General features: G+C 35.7%; 1 pseudogene; it reads left to right on the top strand.

Moving 5' to 3' along the window:
- The first annotated feature begins 16808 nt into the window (after nucleotides 1-16808).
- LOC113771353 lies at nucleotides 16809-17477 on the top strand (annotated as a pseudogene).
- Nucleotides 17478-18221: the final 744 nt, after the last annotated feature.

The raw sequence follows: 18221 nt of genomic DNA, 5'->3' as shown, positions 1-18221 counted from the left end.
ACCACTACCAAAACTACAACTTTAAACCACTAATTAGCAATTAATTGAAGTAAAGAGGAGGGTCTTGGAAAAATACCTTGGAAACTCAAGAAAAATGGTAGCTTAGTATCTTTCCTCCCACAATCACTCCACCAACCCCTTCAACCTTCCTTAATAAGCACTTGTATGGTGTAGTTTCAAATTTGGTTGGCTAAAACTCAAGATTTGAGCAAGTTTGGAAGCAAGAAATTGAAGAGCTCTCTCTTGTTTCTCCCCTCAAGAAAGTCGGCCAAGAAGCAAGAAAAATGAAGATATTTTTGGTCAAAATTTGGTTTTTAGTAAAGGTGAAAATTAGGTCAAAGTCCAACCTCCAATGGGTTTGCAACACTTGGCCCTTCTAGTGTTTTCTCTAATCCTTTGGCTTTCAATGGTTACATCATATAACAAACTTCTAATTATCCTCTAGCACCTTGTATAATAATAACACTTAGTACAAAAATCACTTAGTCACCAAACTTATATCGTACTAGCGGGTCCCACGTCTATAACGCACTTCAAATTAACGTACACTAACTCATACTAGGAAAATGAATTTAAAACTGTACTTGCTTGTAAAAATGCATAGAAATTTTAATATTTCCAAGGAAAGTATAAAATGTAGGCAAAGAAATAAAATAATGCTGAGAAAATGTGAAAATTTTTGGGTTCTCACACTTCCAACTTTTCTCAATCAGAGATTCATATTCTATTTCCTTCGCAACTCTTCTATAAAGGTAATTAAATTAAAACATATTTATTTGGACGAGAAAAAGAAAGATGCCTACCTAGTGTCCTATACAATATCTAAGCCCAAAAAAAAGAAAAGCCAATGAATGAATTGAAAATCGAAAGTACTAATTACTACATCATAACTATGCCTGTAAAGTGTTAATTGTAGCCTAAAAAATCTATCAACTATCTGAAATGAATTGAACTAAATTCCTCAAAAATTCTGATGCTGGATTCTTCTCAACACTCTTTCCCGTCATTCCCCAAACCTTTACTTGATGCTCTTTCCACAGCATCAAAAGCATCTTTCATATCATTCTCCAAACCTTTACTTGATGTTGCATATGACCAGACCATGTGAGGTTTGCTCTGATGAGAGATTTGGACTGGTCTAATGACTCTTGAGCGGAGTAACGAGTTCAAAGCTAAACTACTCATCCTTTCCTTTTGTCCTATGTGGGATGGATCTCTCAGTGTTAGTTATTAATTCAGCTTTAGCTTGCGTTGGGAATCATGTCCAATTCAATTAATTTTGACCCTAGTCATTCTAGCATGACTCGATTCTTGCTTATAAGTTTATTGGAATTGGACTGGTCTCATGAATCTTAAGCGAAGTCACGAGCTTAAGCCCAAAGTATTCATCCTTTACTTTTGTCCTATGTGGGACGAATCTCATGAACGTGGTTATTAACTCAACTTTAGCTTGCTTTGGGAATCACGTTCAATTCAATTAATATTGGCCTTAGTCATACTAGCATGATTGGATTATTGTTTGCAAGTTGATTGGATTTGGACTGGTGTAATGACTCTTGAGTGGAGTCACGAGTTCAAACCCAAACTACTCATCTTTTCCTTTCGTCCTATGTGGGACAGATCTCACAATACTAGTTATTAACTCAATTTCACCTTGGGAATCATGTCCAATTTAGTTAATATTAACTTTAGTCGTACTGGTATAATTGGATTCTTGCTTGTAAGTTGACTGGCAAACTAGGTAACTAGCCCAACTAAATTGCGCACTTTACATTGATTATAAGTCAATCAAGTGAAAAACACTTATAAGGTGTGTTTGGTTCTTTTTGGAGACTTAGAATTGGAATTGGAACCCAATTCCATAATATGTAGTTTGGACACTATCAATGCTAGAGAATTAGAATTTAATTCAAATTTTCTAGGCCTTCAATTTTACAGATTCAATTCTTTAGTAAGATCTGAGAATTATAATTCTAATTCCACAATTCACCCCCTAATTGGGTTCGTACCCGGATTGTAGATGAATTAAATTAGTAAAATAGGTCTCTATTTAATCAATGAAAAATGAAACAAAAAAATATAAGTCCTCTCTCTCTTAGCACAGACCTACCACCATTTCTCTGCCTCTTTCTCCTCCACATCTTCCTCCTCCACCTCCTCCCATACTCCCTCATCTGCCTCCACCTATATTCCCGTCGTCGACTCCTCGTCTCTCCTCTTACTCATCTTTCTCCTCCGCCTTTTGCCACTATTGAACATCTTTTCTCATTTACGCATGTTTAGTCTTCTTAGCATTACACGTTGGGGGCATCCCTTATATGTGGATTCTCCATTATTGGCCTCATTGATTTGACCGTACTTTCTTATCATTGAAGCTCTATGATAGGTTGCAATTTTATCATTTATTTTATAATTAATTACTCCTATTACCTTACCAAATGTGGATTAATTGTTAAATTCTACTCACTTTTGGAAATTTGTATTTATTGCAGGGAGTGGAACAAAATACCATAAAAAGGTACCAATTTGACGGTAGTTAGCAGAAGAGTTTGAGTAGCAGTTAATAAGGTGGAGACTAATTCAACTCTATTTTCTTATCCAGTGGAAAAAATGTGGCAGACTTGAAGTAAAAGGAGGACACTTCCTTTTTCTTCTTGGAGTAGTTTCCAAAGAGGAAGGAAGTGACAAAGACTAGGACCCTTTTCCTTTTCTTTCCTAGTAGCCGTATAGCAGGGAAACAAGGAGCAATAGGAGATAGGAGAATAGCAGACATTCTTGAATATACTTTGGATCTTGACTTTTTCGTCTTATTCTTTTTTTTTTCCAAAACGATAAGTGATTTTATAGATTAATCAAACTTAACAATTGCGAGCAAAGGCTCGATTACACAATAAAGCAGTGTACTAAGACACTGAGGAATTAAACATCCTCATCTTCGAATATGCCTATAGCATATGAGCTAATTCTATCACAAATATGATTACCATCCTTACTAACTAGGCAAAAGGAACACTTTTGAAATAACAAACTTAATTGATAAATGTCCTCCATCAAGGTTGCCTGTCTTATATCATGAGATTTCCTAGACAAAATGCAGTTGAGAGCTTGCTTGTTTTGGATTTGCATTTCAATCTTCCTCCACCTTAGCATTAGAGCTTTGCTCATTAGCAATTTAATAGCTACCAGCTCATCAACGTGATAGTGTCCAGTGCTTCTATCCTTAGCTGCCCAGCTCTTAATAAGATGCTGGTTATCCTCCATTGCTGTGGCTCCAATCCCCATGTCCGGACTGTCTTGTCTCTTATGTATGGCAAATCTTATCTTTATTACGCCTGTTGTTCCTTCCTGATGTTGAGATGAAGTCTCCTGCATTGCTAATGCTTCTGAGCTCACTCTTGAAGCTTTTGTTGTGGCCTCCTTATACTCTAACCATTTCTCCTGAGGTTTTTGAATTGTTTGCCATGGGAGTTGTTTTTTGTCATTGAATTCTCCATCATTTCTACTTTTCCAGATCTGCCAGAGGATGTTAGCAGTAAGAGCTAAGTGTTCATCTCCATCTGGTCGTTTCCTTGCTTCTGTAATTATAGACCACCATCGAATGAAGCTACCTTGTTGATCATGAATTCCAGACCATTGTATTGGGGCAATCCTCCAAACTTGTTTGACACATCTGCAGTTGAGTAAAGCATGTTCCACTGTTTCCCGATCCTCTCCACATTGTCTACATATTGGATCCCCAATCTTAGTTCTGTTGGTGATAGATTCTCTTACTGGTAAAGCCTGGTTCAAACATTTCCATAAGAATATCTTCACCTTTTGCTTAAGATTAAGTTTCCACATATGTGTCCATGTCTTCTTGCTCTGTGCATTCCAGCTTGTACTGGCTTTCTCTCGATCATCACCTTGTTGCTCCAGTTTTTTGTTCGATAGGAGTTTATATCCTGATCTGACGGAATAGTTGCCATCCTGACTGTGGATCCAAAAATTGCTATCTTCTCTGTCTGCTAAACTTATAGGAATGCTCAGTATTTTTTCAGCATCATTTTTATTGAAACTTCTAAAAATCAGGTTCCTGTTCCACCTTCTTTGAATGATCAGATCCTCTACCTTCTGCAATCCGCATCCTGGTGGTCTTTGTGTTGTCACCCTTCCATGGCTGCTATCTGGGATCCATCTATCCTTCCATATTCTTGTACTTTTGCCATTACCAATTCTTCTTCTTACTCCATTCTCTAGTAGTTCTCTTGCCTCCATCAAGCCTTTCCAAATCCATGAGGCGTTTCCTCGGACTTTGCACTAGGATATGGATTCTTTTGGGTAATATTTCGCCTTTAGGAGTTTACTAACCAGCAAATTAGGCTGAGTTAATAGCTCCATATTTGCTTCCCCAACAGTGCTTTATTAAAGGCTCCTAATTCTTTAAACCCCAGTCCACTAGATTTCTTATCCAACATGATTTTACTCCAAGAACACCAATGTAATTTGTTTTTCCCTTCAACTTCTCCCCACCAGTAGTTTGCCATTCTAGAATGTATTTCCTTGCATAGTTTTTTTGATAACTTGAAGCAAGACATTGTGTATGTTGGCATTACTAGTGACACGGATTTCAACATAACTTCCTTCCCTGCAGTACTTAACAGTTTGTTTTTCCAGCTTTGGAGTCTTTGTTGTATATTCTCCTTGATGTATCCGAACACCTGTTCCTTTGATCTTGTGACCACCATTGGAAGACCCAAGTATTTTCCTTGATTGATTAGTTGGATGTGTCCCATTGCCTGGGATATTACATTTTTCCTATCTTGGCTCACATTCCTACTAAACAATATTGAAGATTTCTCTAGATTGATTAGTTGGCCTGACCCCCTTTCATATACTTGTAGTATCCTCCGAAGTTCTGCTGCATTTTTTGTATCTGCTTTACAAAAAACTAGCGAGTCATCTTCATGCCTGTGATTCTTTTTTCCTCAGCAGATTTCCTAAGTAGATTAGAAAATCCTTCAGAGCATATCAAAAACAGATAAGGTGACAGTGGGTCACCTTGTCTAATTCCTCTTTCTGGTACCACATATTCTCTTATCTATCCATTGATGGTAAAGGAATAGGATACTGTTGATATACATGCTGATATCCATCTTCTCCATTTGTTGTTGAATCCCATTTTCTGCATCACTGCTTCCAAAAAGCTCCACTCAACCCTGTCATAAGCTTTAGACATGTCTAATTTCACAGCCATAAAACCATCTTTGCCTTGTCTATTGTTCTTGAGATAATGCAAAAGTTCATGCTAGATTATAATGTTATCTAGAATTTGCCTACCGGAGATAAATGCAGATTGATTTTTGCAAATACAAAGGTGAAGGACTTCTTTCAATCTATTAACTAGCACCTTAGCAATGACTTTGCAAACAGTAGTACATAAATTGATAGGTCTATAATGCTCAAGGGAAGTGGGGTTCTTGACTTTGGAAATGAGTGAAATGAGGGTATGATTTACAGATTTCAGTAAATGACCTGTGTGAAAAAATGTTTGAACAACACTAACTAGGTCCTGTTTGATAATCTCCCAAAATTTTTGGAAAAAGATAGGAGACATCCCATCTATTCCTGGAGCTTTTTCAGGACTCATAGAGAAGAGAACAGATTATTATTCATACTTTCTGTGATGGTTTGTGGTATACCTTCCAGTATCTCATCCAAGTTCTCTCCCTCCGTGCTCTTGAAAAGATTCTTATAATAGTTAGCAATTTCAGCACTCAACTCTTCTTCACTTCTGGTCCAAGATCCATCATCTCTCTGCATGTCTAAGATTGTATTCCTTTTCCTTCTCCCTTGAATACTAGCATGGAAAAATTTGGTGTTTTTGTCTCTTTCTTTTAGCCAACTCAGCCTTGACTTCTGACTCCAAAAGATCTCTTCCTCTCTATAAGCCTTTTTTAGAGATTTTTTCAAGAATCGCATCCTGTTATTCTTGTTTTGCATCTCAGTCTCTCTAAGTTCCTGCAGATTCTTCTTAATTCTCTCAATCTGTTCTTTTGAGTTAGATTGGAACTTATTCTTCCACCTCAGCAGGGAGATCCTGCACCTTTTGATCTTCTGTGTCAATTTGAACATTCTCGTGCCTTCATCACTTTGCCTCCAAGCCTGTTTCACTACCTCAGTTATCCCTTCCTTCTGGAGCCATCTTTTGTCAAAGAAGAATCTTTTTTTCTTTTTGATCTTTCCTGGTTTTGTGTCAATGAGAAGCATGCTGTGATTGGAAGCGTACGTGTCCAAATGTTTGCAGCTCACTTTCTCAAACATCTGGTACCAGGGATAGTTGCACAGTCCTCTATCAAGTCTTTGTCTAATCTCACCTTCACTTTCCCAATTATTGCACCAGGTCCAGGGGTGTCCTTCAAATCCTATATCCATTAGTTGGTTCTCATTCAAGAAGTCTTTAAAGTCTTTAAAACTCCTATCTTCCCTCCAGTTTCCACCCCACTTTTCCTCATTAGACAGAATGTCATTAAAGTCTCCATCCAAGAGCCATCTTTCACCCCATAAACCTTTTCTAGCCTGAATCACTTTCCATTGCTGTTTTCTGATATGATCATCGCAGCTTGCATATACACCTATGAACCACCATTCACTCCTACTTTCCCGATCCTCCACTTGGGCCTTTTTTGTGAATGCTGTTCTGAGGACCTGTTTTATTTTAATTTCTTCTTTCCAAAAAAGGGCCATTCCTCCAGCTCTATTCATGGACTCCACTATGACTGCTTCATCAAATTTGAGGATATTTTTAACTTTCTCCATATACTTGCTGCGATTTTTAGTCTCACACAAAAATAGAATATTTGGAGAGGAGAGGTTGATCACCTCTCTCAAATGGGGAATTGTCAAGGGGCTCCCCACTCCTTGACAATTCCACACCAGGACTCTCATATTGCTTTTGGGATCCACATAGGGATGGACCCCTCTCCCTCAGTCACAACACCTACATCAACTTCAATCAGCTCATGCTTGTTCCTTTTACCACTCTGGTTGTTGCTCTCAATAGATTCCATCTCAACATCCCACTGACTAACTTTTCTTTTTCCTGACATCCTTTCCTTACTCATGTTACTATTTAATTCTTGTAGAGGCAACCTTCTTTTACTTGGGAATGTCAGGACTTTAAGTACTCTTCTGCTATGTCTTGTTATAATCCCTTGCATTTTCAACTCCTTGTCACCAGTCATACTCATAGATTCCAACTCAGATACCACTACCTTAGTTTTGTCAGTTTAAGGGAGCTTTATAGTTGTTCCATTATTATCCCCAACCATCAACTGCACCTTACTGTTTGACCCCTCCAATTCCTTGGTACGAGCCTGCCTATCATCCCCTTCTGTTCTGATCATCTCATTGGAATTCTCCCCATCATCTCTTTTTGCCTCTAAGTATAGGCTATTATTTGTATTCAAGCTGTCATATCCATCAATTGCGATATCCATAGGAGTATGTGGCCTGCTAATCTCTCTATCTGTACTCATCTGATCATTCTGGATTTCCTTACTCTTTGTCAATGATCTCATATTCTTCTCTGTCTCTTTGTCATTGCTAGGACCATCCAGTGATTGGTCTATTTGTGTAGTTTCCTTTACTGATCTTTCTTTTACTGTCCACTCCCCCTCCTGCATCTTCCAATGATGTTTATTAGAATTGTAAATTGTCGCAGATTGCTTCTTCTGTAGGGAGTTCTTCCCAAAACCTGTCCTCATCCAAGTGCCATATTGATTATTTTTCCCTCCAACACCTGCTATGGACCTTTTGACACATGTCCTTTCACTATGACCGATTACACCACAATTGTAGTAGAAGTCAGGGCATCTTTCATATTTTAAGTTGGCCCATTTGATTGTTCCATCTACCTTCACTACAGTTCCTCTCAGTAGCGGTTGGGAGATATCTACCATAACTAATAATTTCAGGTGCTGATTCCATCGATTTCCTTGATTTGAAATTGAAGACAATGTATGCAACAATTACTTCTAGAATTTTGCTTGGGTTTTCCTCAACGGAGATGAACTAAATCTCTTTTTCTAGTCAAGGAGCAACGGAGGCTTTGGTTCATCTAAAAATTGTGAAATCGAATTAATTTTATTTATTCCTCTTATTCACTGGTATTTGCATATTCTCTGTTGATAGTGTTTATGGTTGTTTCATTAATTAAATATCCTGGGTCCGGACGTTGAATTAGTTTAGCAACTTAATGCCAATTAGAGCGTTAAATTCGAAATTGTTTAATTGCTCTAAAATAGTGACAACTGGCATGATTGGAGTTGTGTCAGGGGAATACGCAAGTTAATCTAAAATAACCCTGATAGTGTGTTATTTAGTTAGAATAGAGCTCCTCTAATACGTAAGGCAATTGGGGAATTAAATCTTACGGGCATACCTGAGATTATTTCTCAATTAGAGTAGTGATTGACGGGCGTACCTCAGTCATCGACACAGTAAGGAGAAGTTGACTGTCATCGCTTGTTTGACAGTTATAACCTATTTATTAGTTAATAATTGGAATTACCTTTGCTTCGAGGATCAATCAGGTGAACCATTATCGAAGTTATTTCTTGGCTAGAGCTTAGTTATTGTTAATTTGGTTTTAGTAATTTGTCATTTAATCTATTGTTGGCTATTTATTTTTATTCGAACATTTTAATTAATACTATTGCTATAAAAAAAATCCTCCATAACTTGAATTTTAGTAGAAACGAATTACTCCTAGTCTCCGAAGATACGACCCTACTTGCTCTATATACAAATTAACAAGTCCTCATGAATAAATTCTGGTATTCGGATATAGCAAACTCTTCGGAGTCAGGGTGAATTTAGTAACCCATTGCATATCCAAAGTCTCTGCTCTAGTACTACAATTGACTCGAAACTGCTTTTGTTGGCAACTAGGATTATCATTATTATTATTGTACAGGTTCGATAACTGTTACTCTATATCTTGTGTTCAAATATTTGTATTTTTTTTGCCTTCCTTTGAAAGTGAAATGGTATACTTGTGGCATTAATTTAAATATTAATTAATTGCCTGGTTGGTTTATCATCCCATGTAAAATGTCTAGATGTTTGCATCATGGTCTTTATTTCCATAAGCATGAGCCATCGTTGATTGGGTTTCTTGATGTTAACTAGTAACCATATTTCCTAAATAATTTTGATGGGAAGTCATAAATTTATGGTTGGAGTACAAGGAATGAGGAAGATGGATTCCTAAATGAAGTTCTTTTACATTGTTAGGTTCTATTAACTTGAATTCCGGTAAAAAAAAAAAAAAAAACTTGAATTTCGTTGTTATTCTAATCCTAGCCCATTTGACTCATATTTGTTTGTAGATTTTGTTATAAGAATGTTGCTTCTACATTAGCCATAGCACCAACGATAATTTGGGTGTCTAAATATTGATCATTCTAACTAATTCAGAGAAAGATGAAAGATAAATTGTAGTCCTCCTCATCGATTCTGGCTGTGTATGGTTACATTCATTCAAGTTGCCTATGCTGCCTTTCGATGCAAAGCATGCCTGTCCTTTGATCCTTGGTTGATGACAATCTAACATTTTTGTTCACGTTCTTTTACCTGGAAATGTTGTCAACGTGACATTATCTTGCATGGAACTCTGTATGATTGAAGATGTTTGCCGTGTAGCTTATGCTGTTTACGGTTCATGTAACTAGAGAATTTATTTTCTACCTGTAATTGCAGTAGAATGAGTAGCTTCAAAGCTTTTCACTTTTGAGCTGAACAAGGTTGTAAAGTACACACTTATGTCAAACATGTATGCTACAAATGGAGCCTAGTCTGATGCCACTGTCTATAGATTGAGAATAGGATTTGAAGAGTGACTGTTAATTAGAGATTGGTTTATATCTACTAGCAAAATCATATATATTTTTAGGATCACTAAAGAAAGCCCTTTCATAGCGCCTCTAGTATAGCATACTAGTCTTAAGGTTTAAAAGCTTTTTAGTTTACTAAGGCCCCATTTGGCAAAGTGAGTTTTGCTAAATTTGTGTCCTATAAGTTTTTTAATAACTTTATTTACAGTAATCTCAAAAAAATTCTTAAAGTTTTTAAACTACATATTTCAAAATACCAAAAAAAAAAAATTTCCTTTCCTCCTTTCTTCTTCTATCTCAACCCATCACCACCTCTGCCGCCAGACAAGACCTGCCGGAGCCGGTGCCGACAACCTTTTTTTCTTTTTCGTTTTCTTTTTCTTCTTTCTCTTCTCCTCTCTCTTCTTCCCGCCTTTGAACAAGTTATTGAATATTGAATTTGGAGGAGGCGGTGGCAGAGGTGGTGGTGCAGTGCTGGAAAGGGAATATACACGTTTATTTTTGCTACTTTTCTTAAAAGATTTTGAAAGTCTCGAGAAGAAGGAAGTGGTGGTGGTGGCTTTGGTGGTGGAACGGATGAATGTACAAAAGGCAGAGAGCTCTCACTAGAACTCTCAGAATTGTTTCTTTTTTTATTTTTTATTTTTTCATTCTTTTAGTCTGATTGTATAAATAAGCGAGGGCTGTTGTTATTTCCTTGGCTGTTCCACTCTTTCTCCGCTGGAGCTTCTGCTCTAGAATTTGCTCAAACTCCAGAGATGGTGGTGTCGAGGGGGAAAGAGGAAAGAAAAGAAAAAAAGAAAGAAAGAAAAAGAAAGAGAAAAGGAAAGAAAGAAAAAGAAAAGAACAAAATGTTTTTCATCTTAAAAATTTTTCCTACAACTTTTACAGTAAGCTATAGTAAAGTTTTAAACAAATATCCAAAAAAACTCATTTGTCAGTTGTATTTTGTAGTTGGAAGAGTTAGTAGTGAAAACAAAATCAGTTATACATTTACGTCCTGTTGTATTGTTTACTGGATAAGCATTTGATTGCCTGGTCTTTGCATGAATTAATAGATGCATTATTTTTGTCTGTTCCAATGCCATCTGCTACTTTGCTGATTGCAATATAGAATGATTGCTTGACCTGGTTAGCATTTTTTAACTTTAATAACATCTCTCATTTTCTGATCTAGACCTGCTTGGTAAAAGATAACTTGCTATACAGCATCTTCCTCGAGGTACATGATAGCAATTGTACAAGGAATGACAGAGAGGCAGACCACCTTACTCCCTATTTCAAAGATGCTTATTCATTTTGTCTTTCCTCAACCCTATCAAAATAGTTAGAAGTAGGGCTACAAACGAATTGAATCGCTTGCGAGCCGATTACGAGCGGCTCAAGTACGAGCTCAACTTGAGCTCAGTCAACATAAAGTTCGAGCTAATCAAATCGAACTTGAACTCAAACTTGAGTTCAAAAATACTAAACTCGCCACTTGCGAACTCAATCATATATATATATATATATATATATATATGTATATATATATTATTTTAATAGTAAAATTACATATATATCCCTAATATTTTATTATTTGTTAAAAAATTATTATTTTATTCATTTTTAAAAATAAAATAATTATTTTTTTATTTTTTTAAGCTCGAGCTCGACATTTTGAAATCGCTGAGCTCGAGCTTGAGTTCAAGCTTCGTAAAATTAAGTTGAATCTCGGATCGATTAGATCAAAATTCGAGTCGAGTCGTTTGCACCCCTAGTTCGAAGTCATATTAACGAACTTTTCTAAATTTGAATCAATTTGATTAGCTACAGTTTCTATAATTACCTCCCAAGTTAGTTTAGATTCATTAGCTAATCTTTCACTAATTTGCTCCTAAGATAAAGTTACATTAACTAACTTTTCTATAGTTAGTTCCCAAGATGACAGAGAGGCAGACCACCTTACTCCCTAATTCAAAGAGCAACTAAACCAAGCTATTTTGCTTAACTTGGTCTGATGCCACCATTTGTAGATTGAATAGGAATTTGAAAAGTGATTGTCCACTGAAAAGGTCTTGCAGGAAACGACTAACCGTTGGGGCAAGCGGCTAGGACAAAGCATTACTTGTCATTAACCATATGTATTTCCATTCTCTTAGAAAATGGGAGTAAAAGACCAAAATGTTTATGCTAGATTATTTAAATTTGTATTTATTTGTTCTAGCTGGTAAGATCATAATTAACGATTACATAGTCGGTATTGATTTGGTGACGTGGACAAGCATTTTGTACACGTTTTTTGAATTTTGCTTCATTTTCTAGATGTAATCTTGGTAGTGAATATATTCAATGTTTTGATAATTGACAAGCTATAATTTTTTTTTTTTTTTTTTTTTGCGCAGTAGGGTATCTGGGCCCATGGACTGGTAATACCGTACGGCTCAACTAATCCCTACTGCGGACTGGGAGTGGCTCGCCCCAAGCGTCACCAGCCTCGGTAATGCCGGGATTCGACCCCTGGACGTGGCTCTCCCCCAACTGGGACTACAACCACGGAGCCGAACCCGGAAGGGCATTGACATGCTATAATAGTTAGGATTAATCTTTCCTACACTGAATTCAACTTTTGCACACATGTCATGAATCTAACGATGATAGTGTATACACCGTCAGTGTGATTTACTCTAATAGTTAGTTACTGTAGACTACGTAATAGGAAGATTTTTGTTATTAATAATCGAAAAAGTTGTGCAAATTAGGGCAAATTATCTCCCTTTTTCCCACAAAGTGAATGTTTTAACATTTTTTTTATTATTATTGAAAGGAACAGATCTTTTCAATTTTAAATTTAAGTAATTCCGATTCTCCATGAATTCTTCTCCCAATCAAACAAAGAATTTGGAATTCGAAATGAATTCCTGCTCAATTCTATCTATTTGCCGAACCAAGGAATTGCAACATCTTACAATTCTAATTTTGTAGAACCAAACGCAGCCCTAGTTCACTTTATGGTCTTTAAAACTGACCGGCAAATTTCAATGGCATGCAACCATTTCCCATAGGGATAATTTCAAAAACCTCCTCCTCCAAGATTTTAAAAATTGCATTTACCTCCCTTACCCACTTGAAATGACAATACTAGCCTTAAAATTTTAATAAAACTCCCTTGTTTGTTATGCATATGCAAAGAATGGGATTTATAATTATTTTTTATTTTCATTTTCTCTTCTTATTCCTCATTTTTTAAATATATTTTTACTAGTAAACCTATGGAACTATAAACACCAACATTAACTATTAAAATAGTGGCTTTTTTGAGAATTTTTAGTGTAATTCAATTTTTATTTGTCAATCCTTTTTTCTTTCTTTTTTTGTATTATAAGCAATACGAGCTCCAAAAAAAAGTCCAAAATTGCTATTGAAAAGCATTATGATAGTTTCACGAATCCAAAAAGCCACCAACTCTAAAAGCATTATGATGACACTTTCTTCTAATTTAGAAAGAATAAATTTGGTATTTAAAAATATTTTATCATAGTAGTAGAACTATTGTCATTATTGCTTACCAAACAATAAACTATTGTTTATTTTGGACAGAAAGAAAAAAGTTTGCTTAGTAACTTGCTATTAATATCACATATATTACCAAATAAAAAACAAATTATTTACAACAGTCATTGTGCACAAAACAAAATAAAAATCCTGTGAAACAAAAATCATTGCATGTAAATAACAAAGGCAGCTTCCCCAAGTACTCATGCATCAATAGGGGATAACTCCAATCAGCAAGGCTGTTGCAAGAAGTTCTTGAAATTCTAGAGCAGGCAAGGCCGGGGCCAGATAGGAAGCTTAGCGATAGAGAATAATTTCCCGTCAAAAAGCTATGTACATTGTGCCTTGATTAGTTTCCCCATAGCTACAGAGCCAGAAAATCTTCGAGCCTTTGACGCATTTGACAGAGATTAAGAAGAGAAGGGAAACAAAGGAAAAGTTCCGAAGCGAAGGAAAATAAACTTTGCATTAGTGAATTAGCACAAGAAAAGAACTTTTTAACGTACGTAAGGTAACTAAAGATAATTATATTACCGTATTAGTTGTTGGAAATGTTACAATCAAATATTAATATAAAAGCTGAGTCATTGTCTAGAATTTATTTGCTCATGATTGAGATTTTTGGTTGTCCTAATTCATTGTTCTAATTCTGGTATATAGTATCTTCTAACCTAAAATAAACCTTAATTTATCTAAATTTTGAAAAGAATTAAAAATAATACAATCCCTCTTTCAAACCTTAGAAAGAAGAATCCAATTAAAATTCGCAACGGATCTTCTATCTCACTTCCTATTCCTCTTTCTGTCTCACTTTTTTATTATATTGTTATTTCTTTTTCATAAACATCATTTTTAAATTATTTTTATTTTCTTACTATTAAATAACTACTAACACAAGAAAAAATAAATACAATAGTCTCAAAAAAAGTACTATATAATAGAAAAAATTCAGAAAAATATTTTTTGTGTAATTTGGCTTTTTGAATTTGTTAGATTTTGTGTATTACTTAGTTAATAGTTATTGGATTTTACAGAACAAAAATGAATTATATTATGATGTTTATGAAGGAGTTATAGTGATATAATAAAAAGTGAACAGTGAGTTGAACAGGGAGTGGAATAGAAGATTTGTTGCATCTGAAATTGTAGATTATAATTAAGTTTGAGGGGAGAGCATAAATGGTCATGAGACTATTTCAAACTTTCTTTAATACGTTTAAAGAAAATACGAGAACTATTTAATATGTAGTATTGAATATATTTGTAAATTGAAGAAACTATATAAAAATAAATTAAACAGGATGAAAAAGGATAAGTAGAAAAAGAAGTAGAAGTTCAACATATTCCCTCACAAACTTATTCCCTCAACTTCTCTGCCTTCTTTATTTTTAGAAAAATAAGTAGATGGGAAAACACCTTTTCTGATGTACTGTATGCTCAGGGATAAGGTACCAATTACAATAACAAATAAGAAAAATAAAAAAAGGTATAAGATGGTGGGATGTACAGTGCGTAGTTATGCACTTGTAGAATGATATTGGTATAAGAATTTTAACAACCAGAAAACTAATTAAACATGAATGTTCTAATTAACAATAGAAAAGGTTAATTTCTCAACCTGGATCCTAGATGAATTTATCTTCAACTATATTTCGAGTACAAGTCTGAGTTACGCCTATTCATATTTCTATTTTACATGCTATAATATGGTAAGTGTAAGTCTTTGTATACAAAATACCGGATAAAATGCAGGCTGATTATGGATTCAGGCCAATTTCAAATTGTTTTCATCACATCAACGTATAACCCTTCCTATAAAAATAGGAAACACCAATACTCAGCTAACTGGAAATTCAAAGTGCCTATTTAGGAGGTCTCCGTTTTCTTACAATAGTTATCATCGCAAAATCCTTGGCATCTCCAAACATTCAATAAAGAAAGAAGTAAATTCATAGAACCATTAAAAATGAATTTTATGGTTCAAGAAAGAAATTCGTAGAACAATCTTTACTGGGTGTCTAGAATTTCAAGAGGATATACTAACTATTGCAAAGAAACAAATCAAATCAATTCAATGGGTATCTAGAATTTGCAAATAAATTCAATGGATGTCTAGAATTGTGAAATTCACATGACTGTTGGACCCATGTTCGCCGGAAAAACTTCCACTCTTCTCAGGAGGATTAAGACCGAGAGCAGCAATGGAAAGTAAGGTTCCATTTCTTTCTTTCTTTTTTTTCTCTCTCTTTTTAATTTCATAGTTGTTTTATTAATCACCATATCTTAATTGCCATTGATTGTATTCTTCATAATCTTGCACTTTTTAGTTAGTTTGTTGGGTTTTTAGTGGAAACTGAATGCTCTGACATATAAAAACTTGATAAATTTCTGTATTAATACAGAAAAAATATGTATTTTAATTTCTTTTTTCTGCATAACTCGTACTAATTTATGTGGGTTCTGTGCTGAGGATGAATACAAGTTTAAATTGGTTTAGTTATACGTGCTTGGGCAAGAGCCATATTGATAATTCGCCGTATTAATACACTAAAACCTTTTTTTGTTTATGTGGGTTCTGCATAAGGGATTGATGCAAGTATATAACTGTTTCTATAGCTGAAGTAAATGGTATCAATGTAGGCCATGAGAGTCAAATAGTGAGTGTTTTTATGTATCATAAACATGGTTCAAAGTCTAGGCCAAGACGATGACAACTCGGCTACCGATACGATACCGTGATGAAACGATATCGAGGTACTTGCCTCACCGAAAAATCGGCCGAGATGTCACCGCGATGGATTGATTCGGCCGAGTCACTTCGAGTTATCCCAAGTCAAGACGAGAAATTGGCCGACTCACACCACGACGGGTTGACTCGGCCGTTTCTTTTGCTATTTTTTCATTAGTTTTGTTTAGAATAGTTTTTATATTATTAACAATTTTTAGAATATTAAATACTTTAAAATTTGCGTTTCACCGAGACCGCGACCGATATGTCGAGACCGATGTGGAACGTTCCGAGCCGCGACCGTGACTTTGAGCCATGATTCATAAATGACTAAAGCTTAAAGTTGTCTTTTGTAAGACTCTTGGAGGGGTTTTCAAAAAAAAAAAAAAAAAACTTGAGCATATTATGTGATTGTAATTACTAGTATTAATACAACTAGAATGGAAATTTTTTCCCACATCCTGTTCCTCTTCTCTGAGGAAGAACAAGGGAAATAGAGTTGTTCTAGCCGTCAAATTAAATCATCGTTGATGACATTCCTAGTTTTCAAGCTGATGCTAGAGAGATTACCCTTCACTTGGATGAGACGTTGAAGGATCTCTGTTTGTCAGGAAGATTAGTGGAAGCTGTTCGGATGTTATGCCATGCATGGGTTCAAGTAGAATCTGAAACTGATGCTCTACTTTTGCAAGACTTTATGGGAAAAAATCCATTGGCAAATGATAATCACTGGATGTGTTCCCAATGAATATCTAAATGTTAAATTGTTGATTTTATATGCAAAGGCGGGAGATTTTAATCTAGCCCGTATTCTTTTTGATAAGTTACAAATGAAAAGCTCGGTCTTACGGACTTCGATGATTGCAGGCTATGCGGAGGTGGGCTGGCAGAGGTGGGCTTGAGCATGTTCCATAAGATGAGAAAAAATGGTTTGATATCAGACCACTATACTTTTGCATCAGGCTTTAGGGCTTGTGCTTCTTTAACAGTCCCAGAACAGGGCAGGCAAGCCCATGCTCTGTGGATCAAGTGCCACATTAGTGGAATTCTTGTAGTTAATAGTGCCCTCATGGATATGTATTTCAATTGCAGTAGTCTCTCTGAAGGGCGTCTTGTATGTGAGAAGTTTTTAGATAGAAATTTTGTTACCTGGTCGGCTTTAATATCTGGATATGGACGCCATGGAAGAGTGGTAGAGGTTATAGAATCCTTTCACAGGATGTTAGATGAAGGCTTTAATATCTGGATATGGACATCATGTTACATTTCTTGTAGTTCTTGCCACTTGTAGCCATGGAGGGCTTGGTGAACAAAGGCTGGGAGTACTTCACCTGAATGACTAGAGATTATGGAATTCAAGCAAAGGGAAAACATTATGCGTCTATGGTTGATCTGTTAGGGCCTGCTGGCAGGTTAACCGATGCTTATGATCTGTTCAGCCAGTCGTATAGGGTGCTTCACTTGGAGCTTGTAAAATTCATGGAAATATGGACTTGGTAAAGTATATGTTGTCTTCTAAAATGCTTCTGCTTCTATTTCGTTGTAGAATAATGTGGCCGAGATTAGTAGTGTGATGAATGAATCTGGTGTCAAGAAGGAGCCTAGTCATAGCATGATTGAAGTTCAAAGGGAGGCTTACTTTTTATTTATGAAGCATAATACTATGAATAAACTAGGGAGTTATATCAATTGATTGAAGATCTGATGTGTGTTCTAAAAGATATGGGATATCTTACTGATATAAGTAATTACATTCACATGTGGCAGCTAATGCTATAGGTCGAATGCTACGTTTGAGGAGGGGAGAACTTCCGAAAGCTTTAAACTCTTAGCCTGTATGATAGGGTGCATTTAGATGGTATTTTTGCCTATATTTTATTTTCCTATTTATACCAAATATCGTTTACCTTGATTGATTTTACTCAAAATTGGTAGTTGGTGTTAATTTCAGGAATTGGAACGAAAAGTGATTAAAATTAGCAATTTCTAGTGATTTGCACGTGGGCCGGAAGATCGGGAAAGAGTCTAGACAGTTTCCTAGTCCAAATTCCTACCTTTTGGATCCACATCATCCTCAAGAAAAAGGA

The sequence above is a fragment of the Coffea eugenioides genome, chromosome 5 (genome assembly GCF_003713205.1).
Source record: "Coffea eugenioides isolate CCC68of chromosome 5, Ceug_1.0, whole genome shotgun sequence".
In the NCBI taxonomy this organism is placed as follows: domain Eukaryota; kingdom Viridiplantae; phylum Streptophyta; class Magnoliopsida; order Gentianales; family Rubiaceae; genus Coffea; species Coffea eugenioides.
The sequence above is the reverse complement of the archived record's forward strand: the minus strand, read 5'-3'. Positions and strand labels throughout refer to the sequence as shown.